This window comes from Podarcis vaucheri (assembly GCF_965113315.1).
Source record: "Podarcis vaucheri genome assembly, chromosome: Z".
NCBI lineage: Eukaryota > Metazoa > Chordata > Lepidosauria > Squamata > Lacertidae > Podarcis > Podarcis vaucheri.
In genome coordinates this window covers 49,898,181-49,923,872 of record NC_138758.1, presented here as the reverse complement: position 1 = coordinate 49,923,872, position 25,692 = coordinate 49,898,181, and the positions used below count along the sequence as shown (strand labels likewise).

Here is a 25,692-nt window from a genome sequence, read left to right as displayed (position 1 = left end):
TAAAGGTAAAGGACCCCTGACAGCTAAGTTCAGTCGCAGACGACTCTGGGGTTGCAGCGCTCATCTCGCTTTACTGGCTGAGGGAGCCGGCGTGCAGCTTCCGGGTCATGTGGCCAGCAGGACTAAGCCGCTTCTGGTGAACCAGAGCAGCGCACGAAAACGCCGTTTACCTTCCCGCCAGAGTGGTACCTATTTATCTACTTGCACTTTGACGTGCTTTCGAACTGCTAGGTTGGCAGGAGCAGGGACCGAGCAACGGGAGCTCACCCCGTGGCGGGGATTCAAACCACTGACCTTCTGATTGGCAAGCCCAAGAGGCTCAGTGGTTTAGACCACAGCACCACCCACTTCCCCTTCGACCTGACCTAGCAGCACTCTTTTTATATTCTTAATGCAAGATCTACATTGTGCCCATCTTTTGCCTCTAATGGATCTTCCATTGAAAGATGAATAATGATATAATTCACCCAGAAGCTCACACACCTCAGCCCCCTTTCTAACAGCAGAGGCCCTTAGGACAGATTGAGTAGTTCCTTTCTATTAATGCAGCTGCCTTCTCAGGTCCAGCACTTCAGAAGAATTGGTGACAGCAAGCAGACCTCTCTCATTTAGAGCTCCCTTTTATCTTGTGGCAGAGAGAACACCATTCTGACTGAGAATTGCCTTTGTGAGATCTGTGTGGCTCTGTTTACTATTTCCAGTTGCAACTGCATGAGGTTCCAAAACCAGATAATGTCCTGACATTCTTCTTCCTTCCCAGCTAGTTATAAATGTGCAAATAGATTGCATTTTAATAATCTTGCTTCTGAATGGCCATACCCATCAAACCACGCTCCCCACCCAGTGAACCCACTTGCAGTAAGAGAGCAACCAGATCTATGTGACTGGTTTTGAGCAAAAGCAACAATTTCTGTCAACCGACAGCTCTCAGGTGCTCGTCCTACTTGTGAACATGGAAACCTTATTGAAGAGAACAAGGAGTTCATTGCAAAGTGCATTTTGAAACTCACCTTTTGCACATTGGATAGGAATCTCCACAGCTCAGCTCAATTGCAAAGGAACGAGCTTGTGAACACACACTGAATATCAGGAAGCCCGTGCCAAATTCTTGCTACTCAAGGTGAACAGAACTCTAAGCAACTGCTTTGCAAATTGATTGAGATTGATTTTGTTCTGTAGCTCAGATCTAAAATCCAGCCTTTGCAGAGTTCACTTGGCTCAAGAAGTACACAAGAAGGTAATAACAGACACACAAATCTGCTGTTCAGCCTTTGCAAGTCTGAAGACATTGCTTTCCGCATATGCACAAGAACACAATTGGGAAAGAAAGGAAATAAATTGCAAATACAAATGTCTGGTCTGGTTTTGATCTTTGATCAGAAGTGAAAAGCAAAAACCCTTTCAAGCTTCAAAAGTTGCCTTCCTAGCATGACCTCTCTTATTGCCAATGAATATTTCCCAGAGGTTGTAAACAGCACATGTATGTATGTATGTATGTACTGTATGTATGTATGTATGTATGTATGTATGTATTATACTGCTCTTCATTTAAGGGTCACAGGATGGTTTACAATATAGAAACACAAAAATGCATAACATAATAACAAATCAAAAACAATACTCCCCTACACAGATTAAAAGGCCACAGATGGTTTGATTAGCTAAAGGCCTGGGAGAAGAGGAATGTTTTGCCTGGTGCATAAAGATATGTAGAGAAGGTGCCAAGCAGGCCTCCTTGGGGGGAGCATTCCACAAATGGGGAACCACTGCAGAAAAGGCCCTGTTCTCATGTTGCCACCCTCCAGATCTCTTGCAGTGGAGGCACACGGAGAAGGGCCTCAGGTGATGATCACAGGGTCTGGGGCAGTTCCTTTGGAGAGAGGCGATCCTTGCGGTATTGCAGTCCTGAGCTGTTTAAGCCTATATAGGTCAAAACTAGTGCTTTGGATTGGGCGTGGGAACTGATTTGCAGCCAGTGAAGTCAGGACAAGATCGGTGTAATATGCTCAAACCATCTTGCCCCATTGAGCAACCTGGCTGCTGAATTCTGCAACAGCTGTTTCCTAACCATTGACAGAGGCAGCCCTACCTATAGTGCAATGCACTATATGATGATAGAAAGCATCATCCCTGACCATTTCTGCTGTGTGTATGTGAGTGTGTACCAACAACAAGTTTTGCAGGCTAAGCTCAGTGCTTTAAAGGCACCACCTAGGCTGCAACTGTAGCCCTGCCAGCTAGCTTAGCAGTCCATCAGATGACCCACAAAAGCCAAGCCCTGTCCCTAAAAATGTTCCACTCCAAGCCCCACCAGCTTCTGGTGGCCAATATGGCTTCTCTCCCTGCCTCACAGTGGCCAGAGGTGTCAGGGGCACCCAGCCCAACATTCCCAGTTCCCATAGAATCATAGAATTGTAGAGCTGGAGGGGACCCTGAGGCCATCTGACCCAACCCCCTGCAATGCAGGAATCTCAGCATCTGGTCCCCCATCCAATTTGAAACCATGCCGGACCCTGCTTAGCTTTGCAAAGGTGCTAGCAGGTGTTGTTGGGTTTTTTTTTTAATCACTGCACCACTTGTTTGGGACTTGGTACACTCTAGACTTGTGCCTAAACAGTCTTCATGCCAGATGAACCTCCTGCCCTTTGATGCCTCAGAAACTTCTCAACCTGAGCAAGTCACCTCACCAGAATAGATGACTTTGCCTGGCTAAGCTGAGCTCCTTTCTCCCATACTGAAAAGTTCCTTCCTTCCCTCCTTGTTTTGGATTGCAAGCTGGTACCCTCCAGAACTTTTGGCCTACAACTCCCATCAGCCACACCGCCAGTGTTGAAGGGAGCTGGATGATACTCCTGTCTCTGGCACTTCAGATTTTCAACCCCTGTCTCTGGGGTGTGACTCCCTCTGTGTCTGGAACACCATTAACCCCCCCCCCATGCCCCTCTGTGGTTAGAAGTCAACTCCTGCCTATTTTGGTCCGTCTAGTCCAACACCAGTGGCCAAACAGGTGCCCCAGTAAGAAACCACCAAGCAGGAACCAAACACAAGAGCATTCTCCACTCATTGGCTCCAAGCAACTGTTATTCAGAAGCTTTTCTGCCTCTGACCATAGAGGTAAAACATAACCATCATGACAAGTACCTATTCTGCCTTATCACAGAAACTCAGAATTGTTGGAAGAGACCTCAAGGATCATCTAGTCCCAACCCCCTGCAATGCAGAGATATTTTTTGCCCAGCATGGAGCTTGAAACCACAACCCTGAAGCCATGCTCTACCAACTGAGCTGTAGAAGTTCCTTTCCATGGATTTGTCCATTCCTCTTTTACAGCCAACCAGGTTGGCGGCCATCACTGCCTCACACTGGAATGAGTTCCATAGTTTAACTGTGTGCCACATAAAAAAGTCCTTCCTTTTATCTGTCCCAAATCTTTCAACATTCAGCTTCACTGGGTGTCCGTTAGTCCTGGTGCTTTGAGAGACGGAGAAAAGCTTTTCTCTGTCTGCTTTCTCCATGCCTAACACATAATGTCATGAATTTCTATCATTTCACTTATTACAGTGGACGCTCAGGTTGCGAACATGATCTGTGCGGGAGGCACATTCGCAACCTGCAGCGTCTGCAACCCGCAGTGCCGTGTCTGCGCATGCGCAGGTTGATATTTGGCGCTTCTGCGCAAAGCACGATATAGCGCTTCTGCGCATGTGCGAGTGCCGAAACCCGGAAGTAACCCGTTCTGGTACTTCTGGGTTTCGGCGCGTCTGTAACCCGAAAACACGCAAACTGAAGCATCTGTAACCACTGTACTTGCCTTTTCTCCAAACTAAAAGGCCTCAAAGGGGTCATGAAGAGTCAGACATGACTAAATCACTAAACAACAACAAAAGGCCTCAAATACTGCAGGCTTTTGTTATAGCGGAGTCACTCCTTCCCCTTGCTTGCCCTGTTCCGGGCATGCTTTTCTGATTTGAGGCATTGATAGAAAGTGAGGAAAAGCTCCTTTCATCCTGAAAATAGGTTTTGGCTCCCTCTACTGGTTAACCTCTGCTGATACTGCTGATACTGTACTGCAGGGGAGTTAGGGAAGCACATTGTGACTGATAAGCACGCCAACCTCTGAGTGCTGAGACGTCTCAGAGATCCCAGTGCATACCCCAGCTTTGGTTTCCTTGGAATAAAGTTACCAGACGTCCCCATTTCCCAGGGACAGTCCCCGGATATACAAATCAGTCCCCTGACAAAACCCATCAATTTAGTAGGAAGTTGAAAAGTGACCCTGGATTCAATGGAAAAAATCTGGTAACCTTAGAATAAAGGTCACTGGAGGCTTGTAATGGATGCTTTTATTTGCATGCAATATACACAGACTGAACATAACGCCAGTGGTGGTGCATGATTTAACCAAACCCAGGGCGCGCACCTGCGCATATGCCAGGGGGCAGGGTGTGGAGGGTGAAAGGAGCCCATTGTGTCCCAGCCCAGTTCTTGTTGCCAGTGTGACACCATCGCCAAGCTGCTTTGAAAGGCTTGCAAAGTGGCTAGGAAAGGGTGGCGTGAGAATGACACTGTGTGCCCTTCTCATTCCAACTGCCCAGAGCCAGCCCTGCTTTGCTATGATAAGGACATGACAGCCATACACTCTTTGATACCAGACCTCTGGGAGTGACGCCGTGATCAAAGAGTGCGTGGCAGTGTGAGAAGATCAGATCCCAACCTCACAAAGCAGCACAGGGCTGGCATGGGGAGGGTGGGGTGAGCACTGCCTTCTCCCCAACTGGAAAGTGTGCCCAGGGTGACTGCCGCTGCAGGGGCCCCACCCACACACCCCTGCATAAGGTGGAAAGCAGGAGCGAGTGTTTTAGATTTAGAATTTACTATATTGTCCCAATAGTGATGTATGGAAGTGAGAGCTAGACCATAAAGGCTGATCGCCGAAGAATTTATGCTTTTGAATTACGGTGCTGGAGGAGACTCTTGAGTGTCCCATGGCCTGCAAGAAGATCAAACCTCTCCATTCTGAAGGAAATCAGCCCTGAGTGCTCACTGGAAGGACAGATCCTGAAACTGAGGCTCCAAGACTTTGGCCATCTCCTGAGAAGAGAAGACTCCCTGGAAAAGACCCTGATGTTGGGAAAGATGGAAGGCACAAGGAGAAGGGGACGACAGAGGACGAGATGGTGGGACAGTGTTCTCGAAGCTACCAGCATGAGTTTGACCAGACTGCGGGAGGCAGTGGAAGACAGGAGTGCCTGGCGTGCTCTGGTCCAGGGGGTCACGAAGAGTTGGACACGACTAAACGACTAAACAACAACACCAACATATTGGCTTTGAATCAGGAAGTCTCTGTGGTGAAACCTTTTCGTTTGTCTATTTTGAATGTCTCGTATAGTTGATGATATTGAAACCAGTCCATTACGCACTCAATGGTACGTATTTCCTCAAAGCTTTTTAACCTAAATTGATAATCTTCTTCCTTTAGGAGTAGTTTATATGATGGCCACGTTGCCTGGGTATTATTCCTCTTAACTGCACAGGCCTCTATTGGGGATATCCATCGGGAGATTTTGGGTTCTAGCAAGCTTTTGTATTTCTCCCATACATCAAACAATGATTTCCTAATAATGTGGGTTTATAAAGCCTCTGTGTATTTTAGCTTTCCCATAGGCCAAATATGCATGTCAACCCCATCGGTTGTCAAACCCTTCCAGTAAGTCCGAGTCCTGCAATGCAGACCATTCTTTCAGCCAGGTGAAGCAGGCCACCTCATAGTACAAAGTGAGCCCAGGGTGACTGCCCCTGCAGCCCCTCCCAATGCCACACCCCTGCGTAAGATGGAAAGCAGGGGCAAAACTACGCTTTATTTCACCCAGGTCAAAAACCCAGTTTGGCACACAAACAACCCACACACATACACAGGCTGGGAGCCTCAGTGTCACCCCTCTGGAGGCTTCACCCAGGGCGCACACCTGTGCATTGGACTTTCCTTTCACTTCCAGGCACATCCACAACTGAGCGACCTTTCGGCTTTGGCCCAGCCGCTTCATCAGCTCTGAATATGCTTGTACTTGTCCTCTGCTCTTCCTCAGTAGCATGTTGGACGCCTTCCGACCTGAGGGGCTCATCTTCCAGCATCATAACTTTTATATGCCTGTTGTTTTTGTCCATGGAGTTTTCTTGGCAGGGATATTGGAGCGGCTTGCCGGTTCCTGCTCCAGGTGGATCACGTTTAGTCAAAACTCTCCACTATGACCTGTCTGGCTTGGGTGGCCCTGCACGGCATAACTCATAGCTTCTCTGAGTGATGGCTCTGTCCCAGGAGACTAGGGCCCTTCAGGATTTAACCTCCTTCTGCCAGGCCTGTAAGACAGAGCTATTCCACCTGGCCTGTAATTTGAATTCAGCCTGATCTCTTATTTCCCTTCTCTTCCCTCCCCCTCCCCTTTTATGAAGATTACCCACTCTGAGACCCCCACAGCTAATTCTCCCCTGGCCTCCTCGCTGGCCCAGGTAGGGCTAATTTAGCCAGCTAGCCCTGGTGACTATCTAATGCTTATTCGATGGATTTCCCCCAAATTGATTTCTGAACTTTGAATTTTATTGTTATTCATGTTTTTATACTGTATTTTATGCTGCATCTACAATTAAGTGTTTTAAATTTGTTGTTAGCTGCCCTGAGCCCAGTTTTCTGAACCGGGAAGGGCGGGGCATAAATAAAAATTTATTATTATTTTTATTATTATTATTATTGAAGCCCCTTCACCACGACAAGGCAGTGATCCATGAAAGATCACTTTTCCTTAGGATGTCTCTATATTCATTGGAGAAAGTGGAGAAATGTTGGAGGGTATGGAGTTATCTGACCCCTGAGCCGTCTGAAGGCAATCCTGTATAGGGAAGTTTTATTAATGTTTAGTATTTTATTATGTTTTTATAGACATTGGAAGATGTCTCCAGAAAATTTTACACATCACTTGGGAATACAGGCAAAAAACCTGGCTAGCCCTCTGCCGCCTGCCCTGTCCTCCACAGCTACAACACTGAGGAAAGTCTCACAGCATTAACCCTCCAACAGATATTCTAGTCCCCTCCATGTAGCATGTTGGACGCCTTCCGACCTGAGGGGCTCATCTTCCAGCATCATTAAGTTTCTAGTGGGGTGGAGAGACATAGCCATAGTGTTGGTTTCAGCAGAGAGAGCATGTCAAACCACTAGGTCTTTCCTGGTGGACTTCAGACTGCCTTTCCTTTCCTTCATGCATAACTTGATGGCACTGACCCAAACCAGGAGGAGGGAGTAGGAGAAAGCCTTGCTCCCTTCAACTCACTACCCAGAATAGCCTCCAACCATTAGCTCTGATAGGACACGAGTGGCACTGTGGGTTAAACCACAGAGTCTAGGGCTTGCCGATCAGAAGGTCAGCGGTTCGAATCCCTGTGACAGGGTGAGCTCCCGTTGCTCGGTCCCTGCTCCTGCCCACCTAGCAGTTCTAAAGCACGAAGTGCAAGTAGATAAATAGGTACCGCTCCAGCGGGAAGGTAAACGGTGTTTCCGTGCGCTGCTCTGGTTCGCCAGAAGCAGCTTAGTCATGCTGGCCACATGACTCAGAAGCTGTATGCTGGCTCCCTCGGCCAGTAAAGTGAGATGAGTGCCACAACCCCAGAGTCGGCCACGACTGGACCTAATGGTCAGGGGTCCCTTTACATTTATTAGCTCTGATGGCAACCAGTCACCTGTACTTGATCAGCTCTGCAGTTATGAAAAAAAATACTTAACTTATCCTTAGGATGTCTCTATTTTCATTGGAGAAATGTTGGAGGTTATGGAGTTATCCGACCCCTGAGCCAACTGAAGGCAATCCTGTACAGGGAAGTTTTAATAATGTTTAATGTTTTATTATGCTTTTATAGATGTTGGAAGATGTCTCCAAAAAAATTTACACATCACTTTGGAAGACAGGCGAACTAATGCCAGTGTAAAGATCACCAGTGTTGAAGCAATGATTCCAGTTACAGATAGGTAGCCGTGTTGGTCTGCCATAGTCAAAATAAAAAAATTCCTTCCAGTAGCACCTTAAAGACCAACTAAGTTAGTTCTTGGTATGAGCTTTCGTGTGCAAGCACACTTCTTCAGATACACAGTAAGAACTAACTAAGAACTAACTTAGTTGAAGCAATGATTGTTCAACGTCAACTTCGTTGGACTGGTCACATTGATTGGATGTCTGATTATGGTCTTCCAAAGCAACTACTCTATTCCGAACTTAAAATTGGAAAGCATAATGCTGATGGTCAACCAAAGAGGATTAAATGGAAGGGGGGGATTTCCAGTCAGTATCCACACACACACCCCAGCAGTTGGCCAGAAAAGGAAACCCAAATTTGCCTTATCTCCCTTCCCAGCCCTCTCAGGCTGCAGAACCCCTTTTTATATGGCTTTAAAAGAAGAACAGACAAATTCACGGAGCAGAAAGCTATTGGTGGCTCCTAGTGTGAGCCAGTGTGTGGCATAGTGGTGTGTCATACACGTTAGTGTATCGGCTGCAGTGTGTAGGTGTTTCCCCATACATTTCATTATTACAATTTATGTATGTGTCTGTATCTCTTATAGGAGGTTAGTTTAACCTCGAGTTTGCTAGGGTTGCAGGGTTGTTGTAAGGAATGAGCAGTGGGAGAACCGTGCGTGTGTCAACTTGAGCTTTTGGAGAAAAAGGTGGGGTATAAATGCAATAAATTAATATAAATGCTAGCCACAGTGGCTATGCTCTGCCTCTGCAATCAGAAGCAGAGAAGCCTCTGAATACCAATGGCTGGAAGCCACAGGAGGAAAGAGCTGGTGTTGCACAGAGCTTGCTTGAGGGTTTGTTGGCCACTGTGAGGACAGGATGCCGGATCAGGTGGACTCTTGGCCTGATCCAGCAGTGCTCTTTTTTGCTGTTTTCTGTCTCCTGCAAAGCCTCGAAACCGCCAAGCAAGCAGCGCAGCATAAGAGGGTGCATTATGCCCTGTTCCATTATAAACCACAAGGTTTTTTTGAAAAGAAAGAGAGGGAGGGAGGGAGGGAGGGAGGACAAAGCTACACTGCAAGAGTTCAAGGCCACTGACATGATGACCGGCCTGGAACACACTGCACAGACTTCTGGACATCCAATGGCAGCTTACTCAGAAAGGCAAGAACATAACGTCCCTGGCCAGTTCTACAAAGATTCAAAGTGGGCGAGATTAATAAACTGTCATGAAGACAGAGAAACCAAGACTGGAGGACAGCAGAGTGATGGAAAGAAAACTCATTAGGCAACAGTCAAAAATGTTTTTTGCCATTATCTTAAGTGTGGTGGCTCCCACACTTCAGAATTCTCTGCTTATTGCCAGCAGGTAAGACAACCTTGCTGTACTCTTTTTGGCACCTGCTAAAAGCATGCTTTTAGGCAGGCCTGTCCAGTCATGTAAAATCTTTATGGGTGTTTGAATCCTGTTTTAGTTCATTGTTGATTTTAATTCTCTTTTTTATTGTTTGAAGCTATTGTTTTTAACTGATAATTTTACATATCCACAAGGATATGTTTACCCCAGTGTGGCTCCCCTTTATCATATATATAGCACAACAAGATAATGACCTATCCTGCCCCCCACCCACAGCATACAAATTGTTAAGTTGTGGGTGAACATATCAGACGACACAGCGATTCTTCAAACAGCTCTTGTTTATTCACAGGCCAGGACAGAACTGAACTGAAGGGTTCAGCCAGCCTGCTTATATAGAGCTCCAGTACCACGTAACTGTAACAACTTTCTGTAACTATCCAATCACTGAACGTCACTTTCGTTCCCTTATTTGCATATGTGGACCTGAATAAAAACTATCCACAGTATCCCCTGCTGGCCCAGGGTGAGAACTTCAGTACATAACACAAATCAATATGCTAAACTGACCCAACAACCCCCTGCCCCTGACACATACAAACAAACTATTCTGCAACCAAGCAAATGCAACCAACCAACCCTCCAATCTCTTGCAATGCCAATAAAAATACATAATTATATAAAAAAGGACCTGACCGTGAGATGCTGACACAAAATCCCTGCACAAACCCTATGCAATAGAACAAAAGATCATTATCTCCCCAGTCTCTCTCCCTCCCCCTCTTTCTCCCCAATGTCTATGACAATAGTGTATCATACCAAATGTAAACAAATTGTGAAAACTTGAATAGAAAGTTTAGTCGCCATATGTACTTTTCCTTGTTTATTTGTTTGTTTCTAAATTAAATTTTAATTAAAAATTCAGTAAAATGGCTACATGCAAATTCAATAAAACAGAGTAGACAGCACAAAGCAGTACATAGTGTAACAACAGCAGTTCCAAAGCAGCTCAAAAAACCAGCCACAATGTGTTGATTGAAACTTGAGAAAATAGAATAGTTTTTTAACCACCTGCCTACATTATATGATGCTGGTACAAGGCAAATAACATTTTACACAGTCTTAGAACATTGGCAGTCGATGCAGGTTCTCCACATACAGGATTGTGAGGCTGGTGGGAGAACATTACTTTCTTCTTCCTTTATGTATGAAAAGAGAGAGACCAGGTTTCATAAATCACAAGATCTAAAACAGAGATACAAAAAACACACACACACACAAAAACCAACAACAGCAGCAGCAACAACCCCCCTACAAACAAAAACTCCCAAACAACACCCCATCCCAGTCAGTTTGTTAGTCCTCATCCAAATCATGACTTGATCCAGGAACCAGTTAGGGACACACATGGCCTCTCCTGAATCAGATGTTAAAAAGATATCATCTGAGGTCCTTCTTTGTGTGCCCCCTCCCTTGAGAGGTCTGCAGAGCAGCAACATGAGAATGGGCCTTTTCTGAAGTGGCTCCCCACTTCTGGATGCTCTCCCCAGAGAGGCCTGCCTGGCACCTTCATTGCATATCTTTAGTTGCCAGGTGAAAACATTCCTATTATCCCATGCCTTAGGCTAATGAAACAATTTTTTGCCTTTTAAGCTTGTTGTTGTTTAGTCGTGTCTGACTCTTCGTGCCCCCATGGACCAGAGCACGCCAGGCACTCCTGTCTTCCACTGCCTACCGCAGTTTGGTCAAACTCATGCTGGTAGCTTCGAGAACACTGTCCAACCGGCATATAATTTGGATAAGAAAATTGGCTTCCAGGTGGAAAAATCAAAATTAGAAACAGAACTGTTAGAACCCAAAATTAAGAATTTGTCAAAGATGTATAACTTGCTGTTGAAATGGAATACTCAGGATGAAACGGTTAAATCTGCTATGATTAAATGGGCACAAGATGTTGGACATAATATTATGTTTGCTGACTGGGAACAGTTGTGGACCACAGGTATGAAATTCACGGCATGTAATGCCTTAAGAGAGAATATTATGAAAATGATTTATAGGTGGTATATGACCCCAGTCAAGCTTGCAAAAATTTATCATTTGCCCGATAATAAATGCTGGAAATGTAAAGAAAATGAAGGCCCATTCTTTCACCTTTGGTGGATGTGCCCAAGGATTAAGGCTTTCTGGGAGACGATATATAATGAACTGAAAAAGGTATTTAAATATACCCTTTTGAAGAAACCAGAGGCCTTTCTTCTGGGCATAGTTGACCAATCAGTGTTCAAGAAGGACAGAACTTTCTTTATGTGTGCCACAACAGCAGCAAGAATACTTATCGCAAAATATTGGAAGACACAAGATCTACCCACTCTGGAAGAATGGCAGATGAAGGTGATGGACTATATGGAATTGGCGGAAATGACCGGCAGGATCCGAGATCAGGGGGAAGAGTCAGTGGAAGAAGATTGGAAGAAATTTAAAGATTATTTACAGAGACATTGTAAAATTAACAAACTTTAGAATAATGTTGGATCAAAATTAAGAGGTTTCTAGCTGTAATGGGTTAAAAGAATATGAAAAAATGGGTTTATAGAAGTAAAATTTCAAGATCATAAAAATTTAAGAATAAAGATCTGGGTAGGATAAAGAGGGAAACAAATTGCTGAGCTAATAAATTGAATTGGAATACAAAAAAGAGAGGTATGAGGGGGTCCAAGAAACAAGTAAACGAAAAATAATGGCTGTATTTTTTATTTTTTTATTTTTTGTTTGTTTTATCCCTTTTTTGTAATGTAAAAATCTTTTGTAATGTAAAAATCTGTCCAACCATCTGGTCCTCTGTCGTCCCCTTCTCCTTGTGCCCTCCATCTTTCCCAACATCAGGGTCTTTTCCAGGGAGTCTTCTCTTCTCAGGAGGTGGCCAAAGTAGGAGGTATTATTTTTGCCTCCTCTTAAGCTTACTTAGGGACGTGGGTGGCACTGTGGGTTAAACCACAGAACCTAGGACTTGCTGATCAGAAGGTTGATGGTTCGAATCCCCACGACGGGGTGAGCTCCGGTTGCTCGGTCCCTGCTCCTGCCAACCTATCAGTTCGAAAGCACGTCAAAGTGCAAGTAGATAAATAGGTACTGCTCCGTCGGGAAGGTGAACGGCGTTTCTGTGTGCTGCTCTGGTTCACCAGAAGCGGCTTAGTCCTGCTGGCCACATGACCCAGAAACTGTACGCCGGCTCCCTCAGCCAGTAAAGCGAGATGAGCGCTGCAACTCCAGAGTCGGTCACGACTGGACCTAATGGTCAGGGGTCCCTTTACCTTTACCTTTAAGCTTACTTACTTAATAAATTTCTACACATTCTATACAAATTTCAACTGTTCCTTATAAGGCTGGACTTCTATCCTTGTTACCCTTCTGTGGACCAGCTCCCCCCCCCAAAAAAAAACTGGTGCCTCCAGATGTGAGTGGACATCCATCAGCCCCAAGAGGCAACACAGAGGAGGGTTCCAGGATTGACTTTCAGGCATTGTTTTGGGAAAGCCAAAACACACTCTTCACACACACTCTTGATTTATTGATGCCCTTCTCTGCCCCCTTTCTTTTTTTAAATTGAATTTTAAGAACAATGGACAAGTTACAGAAACAAGGAAATGTAAGAAGCAACAAGTTTAAAAATGGCAGAGCTCTGACAACTGACAACAGGGAAACCTTGGATACATCCTTGGTCTGATTGACTGACAATAAATAATACATGCCAAGAGGAAAAGGATGGGTGTTCTGTGATTGCAAAGGGTTCCGTGGCCTAAACCAAAACAATTACAAGCTTTTATTTCAAAAAAAAAAAAGGAGATAGAGAACTGCAGCCCACTTATCCATTGCCCAAACATGGAAATACCTACAAGGCCTTCAAATAGATCTATTGGTCCAAAAACATTTGGAAACCGGCTATAGCCGAAAAGTCAACACGCAATATCCAGGGTGATGCCCAGGGAAAAACTGGGCACCTTTTTCTCGTCTTGGTGTATGATTTCATTCACGAATGGCAACCACGATCATCATCAGTTGCACAGCAAACATGGTTCTCCTGTTTAAATATGAAGACTGCATTATTCCTCTGCATCAGGACGGACATAAAAGACTGAACTTGGGCTTCATTCATTCATTTCCAAGCTGCAAAGCAAAGCAAAAACACAAAACGAAAGAACTAGCAAGTATAAAGCTCTCCAACTGAGTTATCCTTGATCTCCTTAGAGAGAAAAATGGTAGGAAATAAATGCAATAAATAAATAAAACTAAAATTGGGCTGCTTAAGGTTTGTTCTTTCCTCCTCACCGCGTAGGTCATTTCCTATCTCCTGTAGACTCTTTGTACTTGCACAAGCCTTTATGTTTACATCCGCTTGCTGCTGATACCTCCCTCTTGTGCTTGTGGTGGGGTGTTGCCCTGGCTGCATTACGTAGGATTTCAGAAAAACAGATGGCGAACAAAAGCTACCCTGGTCTGACCAGCTATGAAAGCAGATGACCATTAGCTTGATTTATTGCATTTATATCCCACATTTTTCTCTAAGGAGTTCAAGGTGGAACACATGGTTCTCCCCCTCCTCATTTAATCCCCACAACAACCGTGGGAGGCAGTGGTTGGCTCAAAATCGCCCAGTGAGCTTCATGGTCAGGTGGGAATTTGAACCCTGGTCTCCAAGGTCCTAGTCTTGAGAGCAGTACATGTGAAAAGGATCTAGGAGTCTTGGTTGACCACAAACTTGACATGAGCCAACAGTGTGACGCGGCAGCTAAAAAAGCCAATGCAATTCTGGGCTGCATCAATAGGAGTATAGCATCTAGATCAAGGGAAGTAATAGTGCCACTGTATTCTGCTCTGGTCAGACCTCACCTGGAGTACTGTGTCCAGTTCTGGGCACCACAGTTCAAGAAGGACACTGACAAACTGGAACGTGTCCAGAGGAGGGCAACCAAAATGGTCAAAGGCCTGGAAACGATGCCTTATGAGGAACGGCTAAGGGAGCTGGGCATGTTTAGCCTGGAGAAGAGGAGGTTAAGGGGTGATATGATAGCCATGTTCAAATATATAAAAGGATGTCACATAGAGGAGGGAGAAAGGTTGTTTTCTGTTGCTCCAGAGAAGCGGACACGGAGCAATGGATCCAAACTACAAGAAAGAAGATTCCACCTAAACATTAGGAAGAACTTCCAGACAGTAAGAGCTGTTTGACAGTGGAATTTGCTGCCAAGGAGTGTGGTGGAGTCTCCTACTTTGGAGGTCTTTAAGCAGAGGCTTGACAACCATATGTCAGGAGTGCTCTGATGGTGTTTCCTGCTTGGCAGGGGGTTGGACTCGATGGCCCTTGTGGTCTCTTCCAACTCTATGATTCTATGATTCTATGATTCTATGATTCTAGTCTGACACTCTAACCACAAATTGGTTTGTACCTCCTTCCTCTTCACGTGACATTTTGGGAACTGACGGGCAGGGGAAGCTGCTGCATAATATCAACAGCTGTCTAGGTCAACTAAAATACAGTGGTACCTCGGTTTACAAACTTAATCTGTTCTGGAAGTCCGTTCTTAAACCAAAACCATTCTTAAACCGAGACGCGCTGTCCCCAATGAGGCCTCCCGCCGCCGGTGCCCTTCCACTGTTCAGATTCCGTTCTTAGACCGAGGTAAAGTTCTCAAACTGGGACACTATTTCCGGTTTTGCGGAGTTCTTAAACCGAATCGTTAGTAAACTGGACTGTTCTTAAACCGAGGTACCACTGTACTAGGAAATCCAAGATCGTAAAGGTAATTAGAAGGAAAATGTTATCTCTTTCATAAAAGATTTCTGGAGCATTTTTGCAAAAGGAGTGTGAAAGGAGATCGGTGCAGAGGGGATGGTCTGCGCTGTGTTGCCAAATAATGTTCTGGAGAACCAATTGCAGATTCAGGGGTGATGCTTTCACTACTTTCAATCCGGCTGCTTTTCGCTTCAGAGATATTTACAATGTGGCTTAGAAAAAATCAGTAAATTGTGGGAGCAAAACAATAAGAGCACAGCATTACAAAAGAGCGGCAATGCAAAAGAACAATAAAACCTCCTTCACACAACAAAGATGGAAGCAAGGTGGGGCAGGCAGAGAAAAACAGATGTTTATTGTGATGCAAAAACCACTAAGCACTCTGTGGCGCAGCTGAAGTGAAATCTGAGTCTTTCTGGAAGGCTCATTTAAGGCACAAGAATAACAGCACTGATACTTTCAGTATCAATCCATAATATGCCTTTAATTCACTTTATCTCTCATGACTGCAAAGGTGAATGGGGCAGGAAATGTGGGCAGAGGGAGCAGCTTGTTGAGGTGCCAAATCCAACACTATCTGGAGCAGGGGTCAGCAAACTTTAAGCAGGGGGCCGGTCCACTATCCCCTTAGACCTTGTGGGGGGGCGGACTCTATTTTTTTTTTGAGGGGGGGTGATGAACGAATTCCTATGCCCCACAAATAACCCAGAGTTGCATTTTAAATAAAAGGATACATTGTGTTTAGAATAATCTTGTGCGTAATATAAAAAATACAAAGTGAGACATTAAGGAAATCCAAAGGGAAAATATGAAGAACAGAGGTTCTGATGAATGGATTATTAAAAACGTGTGACACAAATGGTGGAAGTCTTTTAAAAACAACAACACTTTTTAAGGTAGATAAGGACAAGATGGAATTATACAACTGAATATAAATACAGATGAGAAACGGCTATGTATAACGAATAAAAAGGTAAAGGTAAAGGTACCCCTGCCCGAACGGGCCAGTCTTGACAGACTCTGGGGTTGTGCGCCCATCTCACTCAAGAGGCCGGGGGCCAGCGCTGTCCGGAGACACTTCCGGGTCACGTGGCCAGCATGACAAAGCTGCATCTGGCGAGCCAGCGCAGCACACGGAACGCCGTTTACCTTCCCGCTGGTAAGCGGTACCTATTTATCTACTTGCACCCGGGGGTGCTTTCGAACTGCTAGGTTGGCAGGCGCTGGGACCGAGCAGCGGGAGCGCACCCCGCCGCGGGGATTCGAACCGCCGACCTTTCGATCGGCAAGCCCTAGGCGCTGAGGCTTTTACCCACAGCGCCACCCGCGTCCCAAATACTTACCCACGAATACTTACCTACTTTTAAATTTTTTCACCTATGATCCTTTTCTTTTACTTCTTTATTTTTTCTTTGTTCTTTTTTTCTTTTTTCTGATATCTTATCTTTCATTTCACTCCTTTATTGTGAATAGCATTTTATAGAGGTATAAATAACTGTAAATATGAAAAGAGGCAGAGTATTCTCTAATTTCTTTCCTTGGTTATATGTATTTTCTTTTTCCTTTGTATTTTCTTTTGTTTTCTAATTTGTCCTTAATAAAAATTATTTGTTAAATAAAAAAAGGCTTTAAAAAAAGGACACATTCTACTCATGTAAAAACACACTGATTCCTATGCTGATGTCCGCGAGCTGGATTTAGAAAGCGATTGGGCCGGATCCGGCCCCCGGGGCCTTAGTTTGCCTACCCATGACCTGGAGTGTATGGACCAAGTTTTGAATCGGCCTGTTTTCTTATTTATCTCTGTACTGTTCCACTGAATGGCTTCTCAAGAGTTGCAATTTTAAAGTGTTAGTCCCAACTTTATGAAAAAATAAAAATAAAAGGTTGCCCCCCCCACAACACACACACACCTGAGTGTGACTTCCAGCTACTCTTGGCTACATAAACTATCATTGCAATGAGTGAGGCAAGTGCTTTGCAAACCGTGTGTGACGGGTGGAAACCAGGAAGCAAAAAGTTTTTTAGAATTTTGACTGATGGGAGCTTCCTCCCTAATTGGCAGCTTGTGGCATCTCCGGGGACTGTGGCTAAACTGAACACTGATCCATGGGAAAGGCCAACCGTACAGGCTACTATTGGTGAGTCTATAGCTTTAAAGGGCAGCAATATTTTTTTTCTAGGGTGCTTCAAAATGATTAATAGGTACACTTGGAACATTGGGAAATTACAGTAGGAGGTTGAAAGGTAATAGAACAAACTTTGAAATAGGCCATCAAGAGGGAAATACAGGAAGCAAAAAGGTTTTTAGAATTTTGACTGATGGGAGCTTCCTCCCTAATTGGCAGCTTGTGGCATCTCCGGGGACTGTGGCTAAACTGAACACTGATCCATGGGAAAGGCCAACCATACAGGCTACTATTGGTGAGTCTATAGCTTTAAAGGGCAGCAATATTTTTTTTTCTAGGGTGCTTCAAAGTGATTAATAGGTACACTTGGAACATTGGGAAATTACAGTAGGAGGTTGAAAGGTAATAGAACCAACTTTGAAATAGGCCATCAAGAGGGAAATACAGGATGAACACGTCAGCAACCTCTGTATAGCACAATGGACTTCAGCCTTGGTAAATGATGGGGGCAGCTTCATGGAAGTTGCTGGAGACCCACCTGGCCCTTGCAAGGGGTAACACAATTGCAGCCTTTGGGGTGGGTTTTCTTTTACCTTTGAGAAAAGGCAAATAAGAAGCAACATGATTGAAGTTTATAAAATTTTGCATGGCATAGAGTAAGTGGAGATGGGGAAGTTTCTCTATCTCTCTTATAAGGCTAGAACTCATGGAGACCCCATGAAGCTAAATGTGGGGAGATTCAAGACATCCCACTTAATGATTTTTAAGTTTGAGCTACTGTAATGTGCTGTGTAGTGTGCATTGCTAGATTCCATATGCACTTTAATTGCTTCTTTTATTTCACACACTGTATTTTATTGTCTTACAATTTGCATTCCACAGGATTTAAACGGCAATACAATAAAATGCAATCAAAGAAATAAATAAACAATTAAAAGTCAATAGAAAAAGTGAATGTGGACAATGCCATGTACCTCCTGAATGAAGCTTGTAGACCAGTGGCGGTCCACAGAACAGAGTTTGTGAACTTGTGCTCTGTCCAGCGTCTGAATGAATAAACGATTTTTTCAATCTCTTGGTTTGTAGGCCCAGTTTATATAACTTCTGATCCGACTAGGAACAGTGCCTTGGATATTTCTTGGGGCACATACTGCGCTGTTCAGAAAGATGCAGTGAGTTGCCATTTTAAATTTCCCACATTGCCCCCCAGAGCATGTGACAAAGGAGGGATACCTAAGAGAGCTTCTCACACACTCCTAAATTAACATTTACCCTGTTAGTTAGATGCTTTCATGACTTAGCATGTAGCCAAGAACAATTCCTTTCTCTCTCTATCTGTCAACAAGCATCCAGAAGAACCACAAAACTGATGCCACATTCATGACGCTAATTGGAATATTGATTTAATGCTCCAAATCTCACGCAAATCTCATTTATCTTTCGTCAGGTGCTTTTCTGGCCTGGAGACTGTTTCATAATAACTGAAACAAAAAAACAAACAAAAAACACAACTGCAAATATGACAAATGAGCCGGAATGGAAAAATCAATCCGAAGCAAAAAGACACACACACTTCCCATACTATCAGTTAGGGTGTGTCCAGCCCTACGTGCTGATTTTCCACTCAACCAGCTCAGGAGCTGAGCCAAAAGATGTAAATGTAAAATATGGACCGAACAGGTAGTTGGACACAACAGCCTTGTTTATCCTTGAACATCTCAGTTATCTAAGGCCAAAAGGAGAGGCTTGCCAGAACCATCTAGTGCAGGGGTCTGCAACCTGCGGCTCCGGAGCCGCATGTGGCTCTTTAACACCTTTGCCGCGGCTCCAGGGTGGATACTAGCGAGGGGAGGAGGCGCATTGTGCGCCCCAACACTCCCCACTGTGGCAGGCGCTGTACTGGCTGTGACGTCGCATGGGGGCCCATGCAAGGGGCATGTACGCTGGTCACTGCATTGAAAGGGGGCATGTACGCTGGTCACTGCATTGAAAGGGGGCATGTACGCTGGTCACTGTTTTGAAGGGGAGTGAACACACACACAAAAAAGGGAACTTGTTAATTTAACGTTTATTTCTATGAGGAGGAGTAATTCTGAGGGGTCAAAAAAAGAAATAATAAAAAGTGACAAAAAAGTTATTTTTATAATGACGAGTTTTGCGGCTCCCAGTTTGTTTGTTTTTTCGGAAACGGGTCCAAGTGGCTCTTTTTGTCTTAAAGGTTGCAGACCCCTGATCTAGTGCGAGTGCAAAAGCATTGTCCCTGCTGGTGATTCCCAGTGACTCAAATTCAAATAGCCAAACATTGGATGAACATAATTATGGAAAAATCTGGGCTCCTATAGAACTGGTATCAGCTTCTGCATATTTCAGGCAAAACATTCTCGAAGCTGTATATCAGTGGTTCAGAACCCCAGTGCACCTCTCTCATGTGACTGGAGGAATATCTCAGAGCTGTTGGAGGAACCCACACACACCTCTGGTGGGAGTACCCTATAGCAACTGCTTCGGTAGCTCAAACGAATAGGTAGATCTCGACCATCAGCCACTTCTCTTGAATATGTTTGAAGGCAGGAACGAAGACATTCAATCCAAAGATTTGTTAATACTTATTATGGCAGTAAGGGATGCGGGTGGCGCTGTGGGTTAAACCACAGAGCCTAGGACTTGCCGATCAGAAGGTCGCGGTTTGAATCCCGCGACAGGGTGAGCTCCCGTTGCTCGGTCCCTGCTCCTGCCAACCTAGCAGTTCAAAAGCACATCAAAGTGCAAGTAGATAAATAGGAACCACTCCGGCGGGAAGGCAAACGGTGTTTCCGTGCACTGCTTCACCAGAAGCGGCTTAGTCATGCTGGCCACATGATCCGGAAGCTGTACGCCGGCTCCCTCAGCCAGTAAAGCGAAATGAGCGCCGCAACCCCAGAGTCGGTCACGACTGGACCTAATGGTCAGGGGTCCCTTTACCTTTACCTTTATTATGGCAGTAGCATGTCTGCCCACTGTGCTTCAGGACCTGGAACATAGCAGTGGGTAACAGACTGACCTCTCACCTACAGGGTCCTAAGAGTCAAGGTGTCAAAGGCATTTCCCAACCCAAAGTATGCACATGACAGATAGTAAAGTATTTAAAGTCAAAGCTGACGTCTGAAGGGCAGTGGACTGGCCCCCTGCTGAAAATGTTTGCTGACCCCTGCCCTAAATACACCTGCATGGAAATATCCTCTGCTCATCCCTTTTCAATCCCCTCCTGGTACAGGAGAGGATGGGGAAGTACCCAGCCCTTCACTTGCCTGGCCTGCCTCCTCCTCCTCCTCCTCTTCTTCCAACCCATTCTGTGCTCCACCCTCCAGCTTTGGGAGGAGATTACAATGGTTTATCAATTTATATTGCTCTGGTGATTAACTATGGCAATATTTATTTTTTGTCATACGTGCTGATTAATCTTACTTGTACACTTATGCACTAATGTTCCCCTTACCTTGTGCTTCCCCACCCCTCTTTTAGATAATGAAATCTTTTGAAAAGAAAATGAGAAAGGGAAAGGGAAAAGAGGGTGCCTTCTATAGGTCCACAGCATATCCCCGTTTGTAAGCTGCTGAGCTCCTGTCCCAACGTGGCACGTGTTCTACTCAGTAAGGAAGTGACCATCTGCTTAGCTACTATGCTCACCGTCACAGCAGGAAACCCCAGTTCTTCTTCCTTCCCTCTTATTTACAGTGTCAACTCCCACCGGACGCAGCTACTAGGTGTAAAACACCTTTAGAAAATCCAGGAGGACTTCACAAAAATCGAAAGGGTACGTGAGATTCTGAGATGGGGTGTGTGTTCCGGGGAACGTTATATTTTAAGCAAGTACAAAATCTGTAGGTGTAAGTACCTCTCCTAAAATTAGTTCATAGTTACTTATTTGTTACTGTTTCACGGATAACAGCTCGTCATGCATTTTTGCGGAGAATGTAGGTTGTTAACAAATAGCTGTATGTGATTGTAGATTATAGCTTTCCTCATTCGTGGTGTGTAGATAACAGCCCCCCGCCCTTACTTGGCTCCTGTAATTGCCATGTAGAAGTACACTGCCCCTGTCCACAAAAGTCCATCTATTTAGAAATTATGGGTAAAAGCCCAATCTTTGTCTGTCCACACCTCAATATTAAATTGTGGACAGCAAATTTCAGCCTGTGGTGCAATGGTAAAGCATGTTATGCAAAAGATTCAGTTCCCAGAATCTCCAGGTAGGGCTTGCAAGTGCCACATAATATTCTGAAGAATATTATGACATTCTGAAGAACCAGTCCCAGTGTTGACAGTACTGAGCAAAATGAACCAAAGGTCACAAGACAACTTCCTAAGTCCTTAAGGAGTGTGTTCATCTGAAAAACAAATTGTGGTGCTCATATTCTCCACAGGAACTAGAGGTACTTGAGAATTCATCATTTTCCCCGTTTGCAACTTTGCAAAACTATTCAGACCTGAACCTATAGATTCTAATGACAAGGAGATTCTGACTAAACATGAGGAGAAATTTGGGGGAAGTAAGAGCTGTTTTCACGGTCTCTCTCAGAAGATGGCCATCTGCCATGGATGCTTTAGCTGAGATTCCTGCATTGCATGGCATTGGACTAGATGATCCTTGGGATCTTTTCCTGAATATTCTATGAATATTATGTGGCAATAGTGCCAGTTCTGTAGACTGAAGAGGTCAAATGGGCATATTTGGGGGTAACCCTTTTGAGTCCCATCCAATTCTACCCATCTATGATTCTATGATCCCACCACATTTGAGAATTTGTCCCCTTTGCTGCCCGCACCTTGTGGTGGTGAGTTCCACAAGCCATGTGAAAAAATCCAAGCACACACACATATGCACACAAATGAACCCAGCAGTCCAAATCAGCTTCACTAGCTGAGAACTTTGTATGTTACAAGAGTGGGGGGAGGCGGGCGACACCTCCCTTTGCCCAATTCTCTCCACGTCGGGGATGCCAACCCAGAAGATGCCAGAGACAGCAGGCTGATGATGATTGGCAGGAGAGTGCTGTGCAGAGCCAAAAAGGCCCTTTCAGAAGGCTCAGGAAAAAGGGAGCACAGAAAGTCAGGCGCGCCCTCAGGACCTGGGCCAAAGCTGTGCAGCAGAGGCAAGAACAACATACCCCACCCTGAGGCACTGGGAGAGATCCTGCCGGCTGATCAGCGCCACAATGCCTCCCAGGCTAAGGGCCGTTTCCCGAGACCTGTGGCTGTAAGAAAGCGGCAGCAGGGAGTTTCGGCAAGGTTTGTCAGTGCTTCTACTTCCTCTGTTCGGGCTCCAAAGATCGACAGGCTGAAGATACCAGGCGTGCCCCAGTGATATTTATGAGGTTTTTTGTTTCCTCTTCATACAGCGAGTGTCCCCGCCCCCGCATGGCGTACGGCAAACTGCTTTCCAGACACCCCCCCCCCCAACAGATTTTGCCTCTTTCGATGCGCTGCTAGCTTGAGTTTAAGAAATATCTTCCCAAACACACACGCGCACGTGTCTCCAGGGCACAGAACTTGTTCTTTGGATCCTCCGAGCGCTTTCTTTCTTTCTTTCTTTCTTTCTGCCGTCTTGTGGTGGTCTGCCCAAATGCAGTTGATCTGCAGGAAATGGTATTAGGGAAAAAGGGTGGCGTGTGTTTTGGGGGAGGCGGGTGGGGAAAGCGTAGCTGTTGTTCTCTGCCTTTCTGGCAGCGATAAGCAGTTTTGCAAAGGGCTTTTACGCAGAGCAAAGATGATGTTGCAAAAAAGGAAAGCGCGCGCGGGTGGGGTGGGGGAATCCAGTAAAACGCAGAAGTGTCTGCTCAGAAATGCTTTTAGCGGAGGAGATTTTAACTGCCCGAGAAGACTTAGAAAGCGGCTGGGGTGTGCGTGTGGAATTAATGCAATCGTTCTAATGCAGTACAGTATTTGCATATGAGGCCTTGAGGAAGAAGGGCTAGATTCGAATCCCATATATTCTCAAAACTTGCCAGGCCTCCCTCACAGCCTTGCCCCCCCCCCGCCGCCGCCTGCAATATGGAATTGACAACCCTGGCCTGCATATATTTAGAAAAGATATAAATAAAATCAGTGTTGACATATCAGAATTCAATTTTTGAGGCTTGGGCTTTCCCTGTTAGTGCAATAATGGAAATGTTGAAAGGGGATTTTGACGTTTGCTCTTTGTATGTGGGGGCAGAGGGAGAATGTTGAAACATTCAGCGAGACTGACACCTGTATAGAGAAGCTTTGAAACTCATATGTTGAATTTCTCATCTCTTAAAGACTGCAGCATGCTGCCGTTGTTGGCTAAGAGTGAGCCCCACGGAACATAATGTCGAGGGTGATGCAGACGAACCTTGCATAGGATTGTGTAATTTTCTGTGGAAAAATACTTGTTGCTAATTACGTGTTGTTTTCCAAGGCTGCATGAACACCATGACCACTTTAAATAGCCCTGGCTTTCCCCAAAGAATTATGGAAGCTGTAGCACATTGAGGGCGCCCGGGGTGGGTAGGATGCTCCCCCCCCCATTCCTCTCAGAGAACTACAGTTCCTGGAGTTCCCTGGGGAAAGAGACTGGCTGCTAATCAGTCCTGGAAACTGCAGCACTGTGAGGGGCACAGGAATCTTCTGACAACTCTGAGAACCCTTAACTAATTATAGCTCCCAGAATTCTTTAGGAGAAGCTATGGCCTTTTAAAGTAGCATCATAGCGATTTACATTTATGATGCAAATGGGGGCTGCGCTGGGTGACTGCTGAGTCCTACCCATCAGAGAACTTGGATTGCTGTGCGACATCTGGGCAGATCAATTACCAGCTCTGCCATTGGGCAGCACGAGAAAACCACTCTGGGCAGCAGGTACTTGTGGAGGGGGATATGCGGGGGCGGGTGTAGAGAAGTGGTGGAGAATTATTGGGGAATAGAACTCTCTGTCACACAACTAGCCCTGCAGACCTCAAGAGACTGTAGCCCACAAAGATGCAATGCATTTGGTTGGTTTATTGCAGTGCTGTGTTTTACTTCAGCTGGTTGCAGTTGTTTATATATATATATATATATATATATATATATATATATATATATATATATATTCTGCTGTCTTTTCAATGCCATTTGTTTTACTATTCACCGTTTTAATAAAGGTAAAGGGACCCCTGACCATTAGGTCCAGTCGTGACCGACTCTGGGGTTGCGGCGCTCATCTCGCATTATTGGCCGAGGGAGCTGGTGTACAGCTTCCGGGTCATGTGGCCAGAATGACTAAGCCGCTTCTGGCGAACCAAAGCAGCGCATGGAAACGCCGTTTACCTTCCCGCCAGAGCGGTACCTATTTATCTACTTGCACTTTGATGTGCTTTCGAACTGCTAGGTGGGCAGGAGCAGGGACCGAGCAACGGGAGCTCACCCCTGTCGCGGGGATTCAAACTGCCGACCTTCTGATCGGCAAGTCCTAGGCTCTGTGGTTTAACCCACAGCACCACCCGCGTCCCATTTTATAACTTACCACAATAATAATGCCAACCAGCAAGCAGAGAAAACAACACTGTCAGAGGCAAGGAGGCTCCAAGGGTTGGGGACCCATTTTGCAGCCTGAGGACTGCATCACCTCTTGCGCAACATCCCGAGGGCAGGACGCCCGTGGTGGGTGGGGCCAGAGGCAAAAGTGGGAGGGGCAGTTACGCTCACCCACCCCTCTCTGTCCACCACCCAGACTAGAAGGAGGCTAGGGCAGTGGCCCTCCAGCAGTGTGTGGTGTGCCACCCTGGAGTGGCAGGGGAGGAGGATGACATGTATGGGGAGAAGATTCAAGGACAAATCAAATGTTTAAACATTTCAATGTGGCATAGTATTGTATAGTATCAACATACATTTTATATATACCGTATTTTTTGCTCTATAAGACTCACTTTTTCCCTCCTAAAAAGTAAGGGGAAATGTGTGTGCGTCTTATGGGGCGAATGCAGGCTGCGCAGCAATCCCAGAAGCCAGAACAGCAAGAGGGATTGCTGCTTTCTCTGCGCAGCGATCCCTCTTGCTGTTCTGGCTTCTGGGATTCAGAATATTTTTTTTCTTGTTTTCCTCCTCCAAAAACTAGGTGCGTCTTGTGGTCTGGTGCGTCTTATAGAGCAAAAAATATGGTACATACGACCAGCAACAGTATCCACATTGGTTAGTCTTCTACAGATCTCCACAACATATTGTAGCAAACATGGGTTTCCTGACAAATATGAAAGATCAGAAAAAAGAGAAGCTTCTTTGTATTGATGAGGAGAATATAAACAGGGCTGCCTTCAGATGTCTTTTAAAAATAGGATAGCTACTTATTTCCTTGGCATCTGATGGGAGGGTGTTCCACAGAGTGGGCGCCACCACTGAGAAGGCCCTCTGCCTGGTTCCCTGTAACTTGGC

At 45.3% G+C, this 25,692-nt stretch overlaps 1 protein-coding gene across 3 annotated transcripts in view; it reads left to right on the top strand.

The window, feature by feature from the left end:
• Nucleotides 1–20,931: 20,931 nt before the first annotated feature.
• Nucleotides 20,932–25,692, top strand: part of GLT6D1 (glycosyltransferase 6 domain containing 1) — a 49,384-nt gene continuing 44,623 nt past the window's right edge. Inside the window, exon 1 of one of the 3 annotated variants that reach the window (XM_082208984.1) lies at nt 20,932–21,076. The gene's annotated coding sequence lies outside the window, so the exon portion shown is untranslated. Of the gene's footprint in view, nt 21,077–22,392; nt 22,552–24,032; nt 24,142–25,692 lie in introns of those variants that run through there. The other 2 variants (XM_082208982.1, XM_082208985.1) reach the window with 2 other exon arrangements.